This window comes from Coffea eugenioides, chromosome 9 (genome assembly GCF_003713205.1).
Source record: "Coffea eugenioides isolate CCC68of chromosome 9, Ceug_1.0, whole genome shotgun sequence".
NCBI classification, from domain to species: Eukaryota; Viridiplantae; Streptophyta; class Magnoliopsida; order Gentianales; family Rubiaceae; genus Coffea; species Coffea eugenioides.
The window spans coordinates 36880489-36895165 of record NC_040043.1 but is presented as its reverse complement, the minus strand read 5'-3'; the positions used below and the strand labels follow the sequence as shown (position 1 = coordinate 36895165).

Genomic DNA, 14677 nt, shown 5'->3' with positions numbered 1-14677 from the left:
GCGGGCTAATTTAAAATAATTCTGGTAGTGCATTATTTGGTTAGAATAGGGCCCGTTTAATACGTAAGGCAATTGAAAAATTAAATTTTACGGGCGTATTTAGGATTATTTCTCAATTAGAGCAGTGATTAATGGACGTACCTTAATCACCGATACAGTAAGGAGGGGTTGACTGTCATCGCTTGTTTGGCAGTTATAATCTATTTATTAATAAATAATTGGAATTGCCTTTGCATCGATGATCAATTAAATGAACCATTGCTGAAATTATTTCTTGACTAGACTTTTAATTATTATTATTCTAATTTTAGTGAATTGTCATTTAATTTCTAGTTAGCTATTTATTTCTATTTGCACTCCTTTGATTGTCATCATTTATACAAAAACACCCCCTTGTTATTATGGATTTGAAAAGAAACAAATTTTTTCCAGTCCCTGAAAATATGACCCTACTTGCCCTGTTTACAAATCAATAATTCCTTGTGAATAAGCAATCCCATTCTAGTATATCGAGTTAAACAAACTATTCGGGAACATGGTGAATCAAGTAACCCATTGCACACCTAGAGTCCCTACTCCAGTACTCAGAATTCGGCTCTGATTATTTTAATTGGCAACTAGGTTTATTTTATTATTGCACAGGTATCGAAAACCTGTCAGGATCTACTGTCATAGGTTCGATTGCAGTTTCGTCATCATAATCTTTGTCTGATTCTAACATCACCAAATTATGGCATATGCATTTGGGACATATGAACAAGAAAGGTTTAGACATACTAAGCAAAAGGGGACTTCTTTGTGGTCAGAATACTGAATCATTGAAATTCTGTGAACATTATGTCTTTGGCAAGCTAAAAAGAGTTAGCTTTAATTCTCCATCAATCCATAAGACGAAAGGTACTCTTGATTACATTTATTCAGATCTTTGGGGTCCATCTCATGTTCCATCTAAGGGTGGTGATAGGTATATGTTGACTTTCATTGATGGTTATTCAAGAAAAGTTTGGATTTATTTTCTTAAACATAAGAATGATGTTTACCTTACTTTCATGCAATGGAAAGTTTTGATTGAGAAACAGACAGGTAAACAGATCAAGCGGTTTAGAACTGATAATGACATGAAATTTTGTAAAAGAGAATTTGATGAATTTTGTAAGAATAAAGGAATTGTTCGGCATCGCAATGTCAAGATGACGCCTCAACAAAATGGTGTAGCTGAACGTATGAGCAGAACACTTTTGGAGAGAGCGAGGTGCATGATCTCTAATGCAGGGTTGACAAAGGACTTTTGGGCAGAGGCGATTTCTATGGCCTGTTATATTGTCAACCGTGCTCTTTCTGCTACTCTTAATTTCAAAACTCCTAAAAAAATTTGGTCAGGTACTCTTGCTGATTATTCTGATTTTAAAAATTTTGGGTGTCCAGTATACATGCATATAAATAATAAAAAATTAGACTCTCGAGTTAAAAAATGTATTTTCCTTGGGTATGCTTTTGGGGTGAAAGGATACAGATTATGGTGTTCTAATCCCAAATCTTCAAAATTTATAATTAGTAGAGATGTTACTTTTGATGAATTCTCTATTTTATTTTCCAAGAAGGAGTTGTCTAGTTCTTGTCAAGTAGATGATAGTATACAGAAGCAGGTAGAGCTTGAGATTGGTAGTTCTGGTCCTTCTATTCAACAAGTGCCAGTAGATGCATTTGAATCTACTGATAAAAATAATTCAGAAGAGAAAAAATATTCCATTGCCAGAGATAGACCAAGAAGGAATATTCGACCACCACAAAGATATGCAAACTTGGTTGCATATGCTTTGTCTGTCGTAGAAGAAACTGATGTAGTTGATGAACCTACTACCTATTCGGATGTGATTTCCTGTGATGATTCTGCTAAATGGTTGGTTACGATGAATGAAGAAATTGAGTCTCTCCATCGAAATGGAACTTGAGTTCTTGTGAAGCCACCTCCAGATAAAAAATTGTTGGATGCAAATGGGTCTTCAAGAAGAAAGAAGGTATTCCAGGTCGAAGATGCAAGGTACAAAGCATGTTTGGTTGCAAAGGGCTATAGTCAGGTACAAGATGTTGATTTTAATAAAGTATTTTTACCTGTTATTAAGCATAGCTCTATTCGTGTTTTGCTTGCTTTATTGCCATGTATGATTTGGAGTTGAAGCAGCTTGATGTTAAGTCAGCTTTCTTGCTTGGTGAACTTGAAGAAAAAATTTATATGAAGTAATCTCAGGTATTTGAAATTGAAGGAAAGGAAGACCATATTTGTCTGCTAAAGAAATCCTTATATGGATTGAAACAGTCTCCAAGACAATGGTATAAGAGGTTTGACACTTTTATATTGAGTCATGGTTATTCAAGGAGCATGTATGATAGTTGCGTTTACTTCCAGAAGTTAGATGACGGTTCTTTCATTTATTTGCTGCTTTATGTTGATCACATGCTCATTGCTGCCAAGAATTTGTCAGAAATTCAAGTGAATTTGAAATGAAACATTTGAGAGCAGCTACGAAAATTCTCGGCATGGAGATCAAATGAAATCGAGAAGCTAGAAAATTATTCTTGACTCAAGAAAATTATGTTGAAAAGGTCTTGGAGAAGTTTGGCATGAAAGATACTAAACCTGTGGCTACTCCTCTTGCTAGTCATTTTCGACTATCTGCTGCTCAGTAATCACAGCCAGTTGAAGAGGAAGAATATATGACACGGATTTCTAATTTCAGTGTAGTCGGCAGCATTATGCATGCAATGGTTTGTATTCGTTCAAATATTGCGCAAGCAGTTAGTGTGGTTAGTAGATATATGTCTTGTTCTAGAAAAACACATTGGCAGGCTGTGAAGTGGATTCTCAGATACTTGCGAGAGACTTCAAACTGCTATTTGGAGTTTGGAAGAAATAATGATACTTTGATTGGTTTTGTAGATTCTGACTATGCCGGAGATCTTGACAGGAGAAGATCACTCTCAGACTACGTATTCTGCATTGACGGTTGTGCAGTTAGTTGGAAAGCTACTTTACAACCTGTTGTAGCTTTATCTAATACGGAGGCAGAATATATGGTCATGACCGAGGCAATCAAAGAAGCCTTATAGTTGAAGAATCTGTTTGGCGAACTTAGTCTACATCAAGGTGTTACTACTATTTACTGTGATAGTCAAAGTACCATTCATTTGACTAAAAATCAGATGTATCATGAGAGGACGAAGCGCATTGATGTGAAATTTCATTTCATTCGAGATACTATTGCTAAACGAAAAGTCCTTGTTCAGAAAATCAGTACCAAGGAGAATCTTGCTGATATGTTCACGAAACCTATTCTAATTTACAAGTTCAAGCAATGCTTGAATTGGGTTGGCATTCGTTGTTGGTGATTTAGACCCATCGGGGTTTATGTGGAGAAGGTGGAGCAGTTTTGCTATTGTCGATGTTGGGGATACGCCAATGTGGAGATTTGTTAATGTGGCATTGTCCCACATCGACTTTTGTATATGGAAACCTTTCCCTTAGTTGCCTATAAATATGGTGGGCCTGTGATGGGGTTAAGTGCACCAAACCAAGAGAGCATTAGTGGGCTATTTGGACCTTTGGGTCATTAAATCTTTTGTTTAGTTAAATATTTTCGGGCTCTCTTATGGTTTTAGTATTAGGTGTTTTAGGCCCAAGAACACTTTTCTAAAACATTTTTGTACTCTCTTTTTCATACTAAAATATTGCTCCTTGACGGGTTCTTTTTGTATCAATGCAAGTTTAATTCCGATTTTACACCCGTTGGACTGCAAGTATACAGGTCGCAATTTTAGTACAAGATGTGTATCGGGTCGATCCCACGAGGAGCAATTTAAACAATTACTAAGCCCCTGTTCTCTCTATTATTTAGACTTACCATTAATTTTGAGCAGAGAAAATCTAATGCTGTAATCTACAAATCTGATATACAAATCTAGTTTAACAAATGCTGAATGCAAATAGAGAAATTTCACTTAATGAAGATTCTAGGGATGTAGATTCCACTTATGGCATAAACTACACAAATAAATGGATTTACTTCTTGCTATTATTCTTGCTTAACCAGAGATTTATTTCCAAGATTACCAAGTCTCATTTCCATGATGAAATGGCTTAGAGCAATATAGATTTCCCTATTTCCATGGTGAAATACTACTACAACTCTGTTTTAATTCATGAAATACTAAGTAATCCACTTAAGTGTATTTCTATTTTCATGAACATACAACTCAAGCTCTACTCATGTGTTTCCATTGTTATTACCAATTCTCATTGAACAATAACAACTGTAAACAAGTTATTGGTGATCAAACAATAACAAGAAATCACAGCTACACAAGTAGACAAGTTAACTCAAGATATAACAAGTGTAAATCACATTCAATTAGTATTATTTAGCCATAAGTTTCATCTACTCCCTAGATGAAGGAGTTTAGCTACTCATGAATGATTTAACAATCAAATTCACAAGTTTATTAATGCAAAACATCATAAAGTACAAGTATAAGAAAGATAAAAGAAAGCTTAGCCAATTGAAGGTGAAGCTCTCCAATTCCTGCTATGTTCTTGCACAATATGATTACAAGTGAAAACTCTCCAAAAAAATGCTTCTCCAAGTACTCCTATCTAGAGAGAAAACTTGTTGCAAGAAGGAAAACTAGCTACGTATGGTTCCTTGCTATTCCCTTGTGTTTCTGCATAAAAGGTGGTAGAAATTCCATTCCTCTCACTTCATAATTTCCTCCACTTAGATTTTGTAAAAAGAAGTCAAAGATATGATGTTCCTTTTGTCCACACTCATTTGGTCTTCTCTTTTATTGCAGAAGCATGTGCCACCGATTTCTGTCCCTCAAAATAGCTGTAAAAGTTGTGAGAAAGGTAAAGAAAAACGGCTGTGCCACTTGCTGAGGAGAGAGACAGATCCGAGCCTCGGATCCGAGGAGTGATAATGGATCCGAGCTCGGATTATAGGATCCGAGGCCTTCCCATGATGGATCCGAGGTCGGATCGTCCTGACCTCGGATACACTCCGCCAGAAGTACAGACGAGGGGTCGGATCCCTCTTGTACACACGGATCCGAGCTCGGATCCGTGTTGAGCATTTTTCCAGTTTTTCACTTCTTCTCTTTTTCTACATTTTTGCTCCCACTTTCTTGTGTACTTTGTCCTCTGGATGACCCTGACATTTCTTTCAACTTGTGCATGAATTTCATACATCAATTACCTTCACAATTTCACAAAATTACGCATTAATCCACTCATTTATCAATTTCTTAACTCTTAAACAATATTTAAGCAATTATCACCAAAAGAGTTTAAATATGGCTTTAATCTTCTCAAAACATACCAAAAATTCATGCCAATTTCATACAAAATGTACGTTAAATATTCACTTATCACTCCTCCTCCACCCGTGGACGTAGGTCAATTTGACCGAACCACGTAAATTCTTGTGTTCCTGTTTTATTTATTTCTGCTTTGTTATTTGTCTTTTGGGGTTGCCAAAAATCCTTTCGTCAATTTTCTCAGGCAGACCTAAAAATAAACTCTTATGAATAGGAACAAAACTAACATCTTTTTTCATAGAAATTACTTTTAAATAGGAATTACTTTTAAAATTTTAAGAATGCTAAGTGAAATTATCAGAAGCATCTAAAATTATCCCTTAAGGAAAATAAGTAAGGAAGCCAACAGATATCCTGGTTACTACGCACCACCCTACATCCCATCAAACCTATATTTGGTCTTGAATTGAATGGCATTCCAAAATTAAGGTTATGTAGATATACCATAACTAGATACCAACGCCAAGGCAATTGAGAATCTAAAATTCTTGGAGACCTAAAAAATCCTCATTGGTAGATCGATGCGCGCTGATCAGGAAAAATAATTACGTCCGTAGCATTTCTAAATTTCAGGTCAGGAGAAAAACTACGTGCAACTTTTCCTTTTCGATACATGTGATGAAGGCTACAGACATTTAGAAATTTCCAAGAAGTCCAATAAAGTGAAAACATGTATGGTCGTAATGGGATATTGAAAGCTGAAAGTATTATAATCTCGATAATAATTTAAGGGCAAATTCCTCATATTTCCCTTGTAGTTTAGCATTTTTTAAGATACACCCCTTATGGTTCAAAAAAGTCCACTTGTAGCCCATCTGCTTTGAATTTAAGTAGGAAAACATGGAAGCAGACTTCACTAGCGGAGATTTCACTGTAAGCATTTCAATATGCAATTAGTTACTTGATTCTAATGATGTGAAGACTTAATAATATTTTTCGTCTACAAATACCTCCAAATTGACATCTGCAATCTTTAAAAAGTTTCAAATCATCACTTTTAGAGTATTTGAACCTTCTATATAATAAAAAATGATTGATATATTTTTATTGTAAAGTGCAAATGTTCATCTGAGGGTATTTTCGAAAGAAAACATTATTGAAGTTTATTACCACTAGAAACAAGTAATCAGTTACAGTATTGGATTGTGTAAAGTTAAATTTGCACTAGAAGAGTCTATTTCTGTCAGTTTTTCACTTAAATTAAAAGCACAATGGATGTAAGTGAATATTTTTTAATCACAAGGGGTGTGTCTTAAAAAGAGTTTAATCATAGAGGTGTGGAATTAGCCCATAATCTAATTTTCCTAAATAAAGATTTTGGCTAAAAATAAGATGAGATAGAAATAATGCAAGAAACTGATAAAAGAAATCAAGCGATCAATGTTTACCAAGAAGATGTTTCTTCTCATTTGTGAAAAAAATATTTCCCAAGTTATCAATTTTTGATCTTTGGAAAAACAAAAACACAAAAGATTATCCATGATTTATCGACTCGAAAAGAAATAAGACATGTAGCATACTTCGAAGAATTATTTCTAGGTTTTTGTTGTTTATGAAATTCAATTAGATTTCAACGGCACTTTTATGAGTTATCTTAAAATACAAGTATATAAATGGAATATGCGGCAATCACAATATTAGAAGAAATATTTAGGCAATCACACAGTGTTTTGTGTCCTTTGAATTGCGGACCACTTCAGGAACATTCCCGCTGTGGAACATCGATATGCATAGATTGGTTTTATTAATTTATTTATTTTAAAAGTATACTCAAAATTGCAAAATACTTCATTGAAGTTGTCTATGGAGTTAACCGGAATCCATGGAGAAGGGAAAGTGGAAGAGACTATTTAGAGGGTATGCCCAACATCCAAATTTTCCTACAAACACTTTCCATCTGTGCATAAGGAAACTCAATAATTTAGAAAAGTTTTGAAATCGAAATTTTTTAATTTAAAAAATTATAGTACTTAAATTTGGAAAATTTTATTATGATGACGTGGCATTTCCTACTTTGACATCTACATAAGACGTGATACACCAGTGATCTAAAAATCAGTGATACATGTCATCACTCCATTTTAATGCCTTACAAAGCTTTTTCATAAACTGCAACTCAAAATAAAAAAGGAAACGAAGAGGGGGAATTTTCTAAAATTTCATCTTGAAGGAGGGCAATGGTTTGGGATGAAACTAAAATTAAAAATATGTCTTATAGTTGCCTGCATTTTTTTTTTGGGGTTTGTGTGTTGGGGGGGGTATAGTTGCCTGAATTGTTAATGCTATCTATGAATTGTAGCTTTTATTGCACATTTTGCATGTACTTCTTGGATAATTTGTTTGCACTTGGTGAGGGCTGAAAATAGTTCATAGGTCCTTCTGCAACTTGTTGAGAAGGCCATTATGAGAAGAGTTTAGAATTTGGTACTTTTCGAGTTTCTTCCATAGGCTGCTAGCACAGAAGATGATCTAGTCTTTGCATTTGGAATCTGCCAAGAAGGGTGGTCTTTGTGATGAAGACCGCACCCCGTACAGAATCTTTTTCTAATCCCATTTCCAGATTCTGAAGAAGCTTGAACCTGGTCACAATTATGTAGCAGATGAAAATATGAGAATGATAGCTACAATAGATGTGTAAAATAGTATATACCGATCTAGCATCATCTACTCTCCTTCCGCTCGTGTTCCTTATTATTTTCAAACTGCAATTGTCTACACCAACCAGAAACTAATTCAAACTGCTAAAACTAACAGCAATAAAGTAGTTAAAAGCTCAGAAGGATTCAAAACTAGGTTTAGCAATATGTCCAAAAGTACAAACGTCAAGTTGAAAACGAGAGATCAAAGGGAATAAGTCCTGAATGTAAAGAGGTGGCCACTCATGTTCTATTCTTTAGCACTCTTTTCATTTGGCCCCATATCACGACTAGGTTCATTCAGGTACGATAAGTGCTCACTGACCACGTATACACTACATGAAAGAAGCTCTATAAAATAGCGTCATCGAAGCTGAGCAAAAGCGTAGGAAGAATTAACAAAGCATCAGATGTCCTCTAGAGTTCCCTCGAACACTTCACTGGGGGAACATGTTTCTTTCTTTGACTGAATTAGGGCCAAAGAACATTGCCTACTGAAGTGTTTGGGGGAACTCCTGAGTCCATTTGATACATATATGACAGTAATTAATTGGATTACTAGTTTTGTTTTTGTTATGACTAAGTCATATGTCCACTTCTGCTAAACATAGGTAAGGAAAGACTGTCAGATTTATTTCAATATGTCCAAAAGTACAAAGAAGGTTGTATTGGCAACGTCAAGTTGAAATGAGAGATCAAAGGGAATAAATGGGAAGTACTAAATGCAAAAGAAAAGATTGAAGAAAGGATCACTCATGTTCTATTCTTTAGCACTCTTTTCATTTGGCCCCTTATCACGACCAGGTTCATTCAGGTACAAGATGACAGGCATACTTAGTATCTTATTGAACGAAAAACATTTTCAAAAGATAAAATGCGATAAGTGCTCACCGACCACATATACGAATCTACAAGAAAGAAGCTCTATTTAGGCAATTTTATTGATGGTTTTTCTATCTTTTTTGGGTGCAAAAACAAACTTGAAGGCTGAGGGGCTTTACCTTTTACAGGGTTTGAAGCTCTGACACTCCAGCCAGCGATCATACAAATTGACTGGAAGATTATGATCAGCTTAGTTTGCAATACATTAGCAATTTCATGGAAAATTCGTCTGTGTAATACATGAAATTAAGAAATTAGCCTCACATGAAATTTTTTCTCTTAAACATAGCAGCAAGTTAGTGGCAAATGGCTGAGGAGATCTCGGTCTAAAATTGAAACTCCAGAAATTAGATGTTTTGGTTCAGGTTCCTCCCTTCTTTGTTTCTCAAGTCTCACCTCCCCTCCTTCCCTCCCTCCCTTTTTTTGTTTTTGTTTTTTTTTTTTTTTTTTTTTTGGCAAACCCCGTCCCGGGGGTGGGGATGCTAGCCCCCATTTTATTAATAAAAAGCCACGTTACAAAGATCTAATGCAATCTAGAAATAACAAAAGCTACACCCTTTCAACTTCCATACGAACAAAAGAAAATTCCCTACTATCAAAATGTATAGCTGCTTTAATGACCCCAAGATGTTTTTTTTTTTTTTTTTTTTTGAGCCAGCAATGAATATTATCTTCTACGTCGCTTACAGGGCAATGCCCATGTGTTTCACACCAAATCCCTAGTTCCCTTTATTCTTCTAATGGAAGGCACTCCTAATCTGTTAAGCCTAATTTCCCCCCTGGCCAGCATCGGAATCGTGTACCAACTGTCATAAATCCTAACCTCTTCTAGCGGGTGAGAAACCCCCTCATTGGACAAGATGTCAGCAACCTTGTTCGATTCCCTATAACAGTGCATGAAAATAGGACGGTCCCCCGCCAGGCTCAATATTTGCTGCACCTCTCTCTTAATGTGCCAGGGGCAATGTAGCCGCCCTTGTAATATCCCAATCAACAGTAATGAATCAGCTTGTATAGCCAGACGTTCAACTCCCTTCGCACGACATAATCGGATGCCAACCAAGGCAGCCAATGCCTCTGCTCGTAGACTCGTGCCCTCTCCAAGGAACGCCGAGAACGCAAACACAGCATGCCCATTCGAATCCCTGACCACCCCCCCTCCTCCACACACACCCGGATTCCCCTTAGAGCATCCATCGGTATTGAGTGTCAGCACCCCTTGGCCTCCCCCCTTCCATCGGACAACGCTGATATTGTAAACATAGGATGGGTAAGAGATCTTCTCATAAAATTGGGGGAAAGTCAGCATACCCAACTCCTTCTGAAACCGAATCTCAAACGCAGCTTTGACATCCTGAGCGACCATATTACAAATACCTTGGCCTTGCGGCTGGATACCATCAAAGACCGCTCTATTCCCTCCCTCCCTTTTAAGTACGTGGTAGATGCATTTGGTAACATGAATAGCTCAACAAAGCACGTACAGCCCGATGTATGATTTGAAGGCCTTATAAATCACGTTACTGGCCTAAATATCAAGCTGGATGGGGGGCGCATGTTCCTTGTATTAGGTTTATATATAGTTATGTGATTATTTATTGTAAGAGAATAGTACTTTTTATTTTCTTTATTGCTTATTATGCAGTCTCCTGGGGTAAGGTTTACTCCCCTTTTTTTCGAAGTGCAAAGACATAATAAAGAGGGGACTAAATCTTATCTACAATACAAGAGTGAATGAAAATGGCTAGTCCCTCACATATATCATTGGAATGGAAGGAAAACAATGGCTGTCTAAGTTTAAAAGACTAGAACTCTATTGGACAAATGCTCTTAAGCAAAGAAGAATTGAACCCCTTGAACTCCAAGGATGGCTAGTTCATTTTTTTTGCCCTAAGAGTTCCAAACCTTGGTTGGCTAGTTCATTTTTGCAGTTAATTTTTGGCCATTATCCACTGAGGAAACTCCTAGATTTTTTTCCTAGATATCTTCTCGCTTCCAAATTTTAACTTGTCGTCTACCTTTGTAGATTTTTTTTTTCCTTTCTAGATTCTCCAACATTAGCTAATAGAAGCTTTAGCATTGCATAGAAAAGTGTAAGACCCAAGCAACCAAAGATGAGGGGAGGGGGGAGGTGAATTTTCACCCAATTATTCAACCAAAATAACTTAAGCAAACAACCACTCAAACAAACACAATAACAAGAGATATGAGTAAATTAAACCACATAACAAATAGCAAAGAGAGAACAATAAAATAAAAGGATTGCATAAACTTCCAAACTTCTTCCAAACTTGAGTTGAATCAACCAAATAGTTTCTTCAATTAATGGTGGCACCAACCAACTTGTGCAACTAAAAGTTCACTCCCTCCTCAACCTAAAAGCCTTTAGTTGAGCTAAGAAACTTTACAATTCTCCTAGTTAATCCTCAACTAGTTACAATTGAAAGTTCATCCAACCAATTAAGAACTATTTTACAAATGAGGGTCACCTTCACAAAGGTTTTACTTCTCTTTGAGAAACCATACAACCCCAATTTTCCCTACATTACAATAATCAAAATTTTAACTTGTCGTCTACCTTTGTAGATTTTTTTTTCCTTTCTAGATTCTCCAACATTAGCTAATAGAAGCTTTAGCATTGCATAGAAAAGTGTAAGACCCAAGCAACCAAAGATGAGGGGAGGGGGGAGGTGAATTTTCACCCAATTATTCAACCAAAATAACTTAAGCAAACAACCACTCAAACAAACACAATAACAAGAGATATGAGTAAATTAAACCACATAACAAATAGCAAAGAGAGAACAATAAAATAAAAGGATTGCATAAACTTCCAAACTTCTTCCAAACTTGAGTTGAATCAACCAAATAGTTTCTTCAATTAATGGTGGCACCAACCAACTTGTGCAACTAAAAGTTCACTCCCTCCTCAACCTAAAAGCCTTTAGTTGAGCTAAGAAACTTTACAATTCTCCTAGTTAATCCTCAACTAGTTACAATTGAAAGTTCATCCAACCAATTAAGAACTATTTTACAAATGAGGGTCACCTTCACAAAGGTTTTACTTCTCTTTGAGAAACCATACAACCCCAATTTTCCCTACATTACAATAATCAAAATATATTTTTACCCAAATATCACGTTTGGAAGTTTATATTTTGTATAGGCAAAAGTATTTCTTCTTTTCATGCTTGGAGGTATTTATAGGTGTTGAAATTTTGCTCCAAAAGCCTCTCCAACAGTCAAGATATTTTGGTCTCAATTTTGGCCACTTATTATGCAAAGTAATGGGCTTCTGTTCATAATTGGTATTTGTGTCAGTTGCAGGCGATTGGTGCCAAAAGTGGTGAAAAGAGGCCAAATTCCAGAAGACTATTCATTTCAGAGCGTGCCCACGTCAGAGACCGCAGAGTTATGTCCAAAAGACAGACCACGGGACTTATCCCCGGAAGCCGCCACTATTTGCGGGAGATATGTTCTGAAGTTGTGTGGGATTAGAAAACATCTTTAGAGAATCTTTTTAGCAACAACTCAAGGAGACAAATAAGGGAAGGGATCCCTTATAGAAAAAAACACTTGGTTAGCAAAAGTGGAGATGGCGGAGATTCTTTAAAAGGAAGACGGGAATAGACTAGGAGTTTTATATTTTGATCTTTTATCTTTTTGTCTTGTCTTTTCCTTCTTAGTCAGGCATTAGTCGTTCATTTTTCTGGTCATCAACCAAATTCCATTAAAGCTTTGAATTGCGTCAACGGCATAAAGTCAAGCTAAATTCCTTTATTTAGTTGAGAAATAATCAAGACTCGGTGCACGAACAATTGTGAGATCTTTTTAATTGTTCTGCATGATTTTAAATTCTGCGTTCATGGGTATTTAATTGTTCTTTGTTTTAGTAGGCTATTATTGTTTGGATTTATTGGATTAATGTGGCCAGTTATTCAATTGTCTGAATAGTATACTGTCAATTAGGACGATGGTGCGTATCACTTAATTGTTTTAAAATTAGTGGCAAACGGCATAATTTCATTGCCTCGCAAGTAATCTAATCTGTGTCGTAGGAATAGTTAATCTAGTTTAAATGAACCCGCATGTGTGTTTGTTAACTAGAATTGGGTCTCTCTAATTCCTAAATCTGTGAATAGATTAAATCCTACGAGCCTCTCTGAGGTTGTCTATTTTACAAGGGAGTGGTTTAAGAGCGTATCTGAACCACCATATAATTAAGGACAGATTGTTTTAACCAATTTATTTGCGAACGTGTGAATAATTCAAGTGTCTATGATCAATTGCGTGTCAATTACGTGAGCCGGTGCCAAAATTATTTTCTTGACTAAGTTGTGCCAATTAATTATTTATTATCTCGTTTAGCTACTGCACTATTTGCGAAGTGGAAATTCAGTAACCTTCCATCTTTAATTTGTTCTTTTTATTTGTCTTCCTAAATTCCCCCAAATTCTCTGTGTGTGAAAAATCTACCAGTTCCCTGAGGAGACGACCCTACTCACCACTATATTCGTTCAGTTTTGGAAGTAGGTCTTAATAAAAATTTTATTTTTGGTAGTTTGACAGCCACCAAATTTTGGCGTTGTTGCCAGGAGTGTTTGAAGTGATTTATTACACAAGCTTGTTTAGCCTTTATTTTATGCCTCAATTTTTTCGTACAGAAAGAATCGAATTTGACCCAGAGATTGAGAAAACAACAAGGAGGTTGACGAAGGAGACTAAGTTGCAGAAGCAATAAGCTTCAGCGGCAATACCCCCCGAACTGGAACGAAACTCGGACTTAAGCGATTCATCAGTTGAATTGGAAACAAACTTGTCTGGACCCAATGAAACAATGGCAGTCCAAAGGATTTTGAGGGAGCTTGTAACCCCGAATGTTAACCAACAGCTTCTGTGCATTACGTATCCTAACACTGAAGAGGCTTTTGAATTAAAATCTGGGCTGATTCACTTATTACCTACTTTTTGTGGTATTGCAGGTGAGGACCCACACAAGCACTTGAAGGAATTCCATGTAGTATGTTCAACTATGAAACGTCAGGGAGTTACTGAAGAACAAATCAAGCTGCGTGCGTTTCCTTTTTTCTTAGCAAACAAGGCTAAGAACTGGTTGTTCTACTTGCCATCGGGATCCATTACTACTTGTGAAGGACTGAAATGGTAGTTCCTTGAGAAATTCTTCCCAGCCTCGGGGCCGCCAACATCAGAAAGGAAATATGTGCAGTTAGGCAGGCCAATGAAGAAATTCTCTACGAATATTGGGAGCGATTCAAACAGTTGTGTGCTAGTTGCCCGCACCATCAGATCCCTGACCAATTGTTGATCCAGTAATTTTATGAGGGATTGCTACCTATGGATAGAAGCATGGTAGATGCAGCTAGTGGAGGTGCCTTGGTAAATAAAACAATAGATGAAGCCAAACAGCTGATCTCCAATATGGCTGAGAACTCTCAACAGTTTGGAGTCAGATCTGAGAGGGTGACTAGAAGGGTCAACGCGGTAAATCATTCTGACCTTATGAATAGATTAACTGAGCTAACTGCCTTGGTTCGTCAAATGGCTGTAGGACAAGTATAGGCAGCTAAAGCATGTGCAATATGTGCTGCTCCTGAGCACATGACCGATATGTGCCCGACCCTTCAAAAAGACCTTCACGAGCAAGCCAGTACCATGGGAGGTATGCCTGGACCACCCCAAAGGAGAAATAACCCATATCGCCCACATACAACCCAGGGTGGCGGAACCACACCAACTTTAGCTATGATCCAAAGCCCTTGGGTTTTCAACAA

At 36.7% G+C, this 14677-nt stretch overlaps 1 non-coding gene across 1 annotated transcript; it reads right to left on the bottom strand.

The window, feature by feature from the left end:
* Positions 1–14087: 14087 nt before the first annotated feature.
* Positions 14088–14194, bottom strand: LOC113748483. The gene has a single exon (XR_003464340.1). It is a non-coding gene; the product is annotated as a small nucleolar RNA R71 (small nucleolar RNA).
* Positions 14195–14677: the final 483 nt, after the last annotated feature.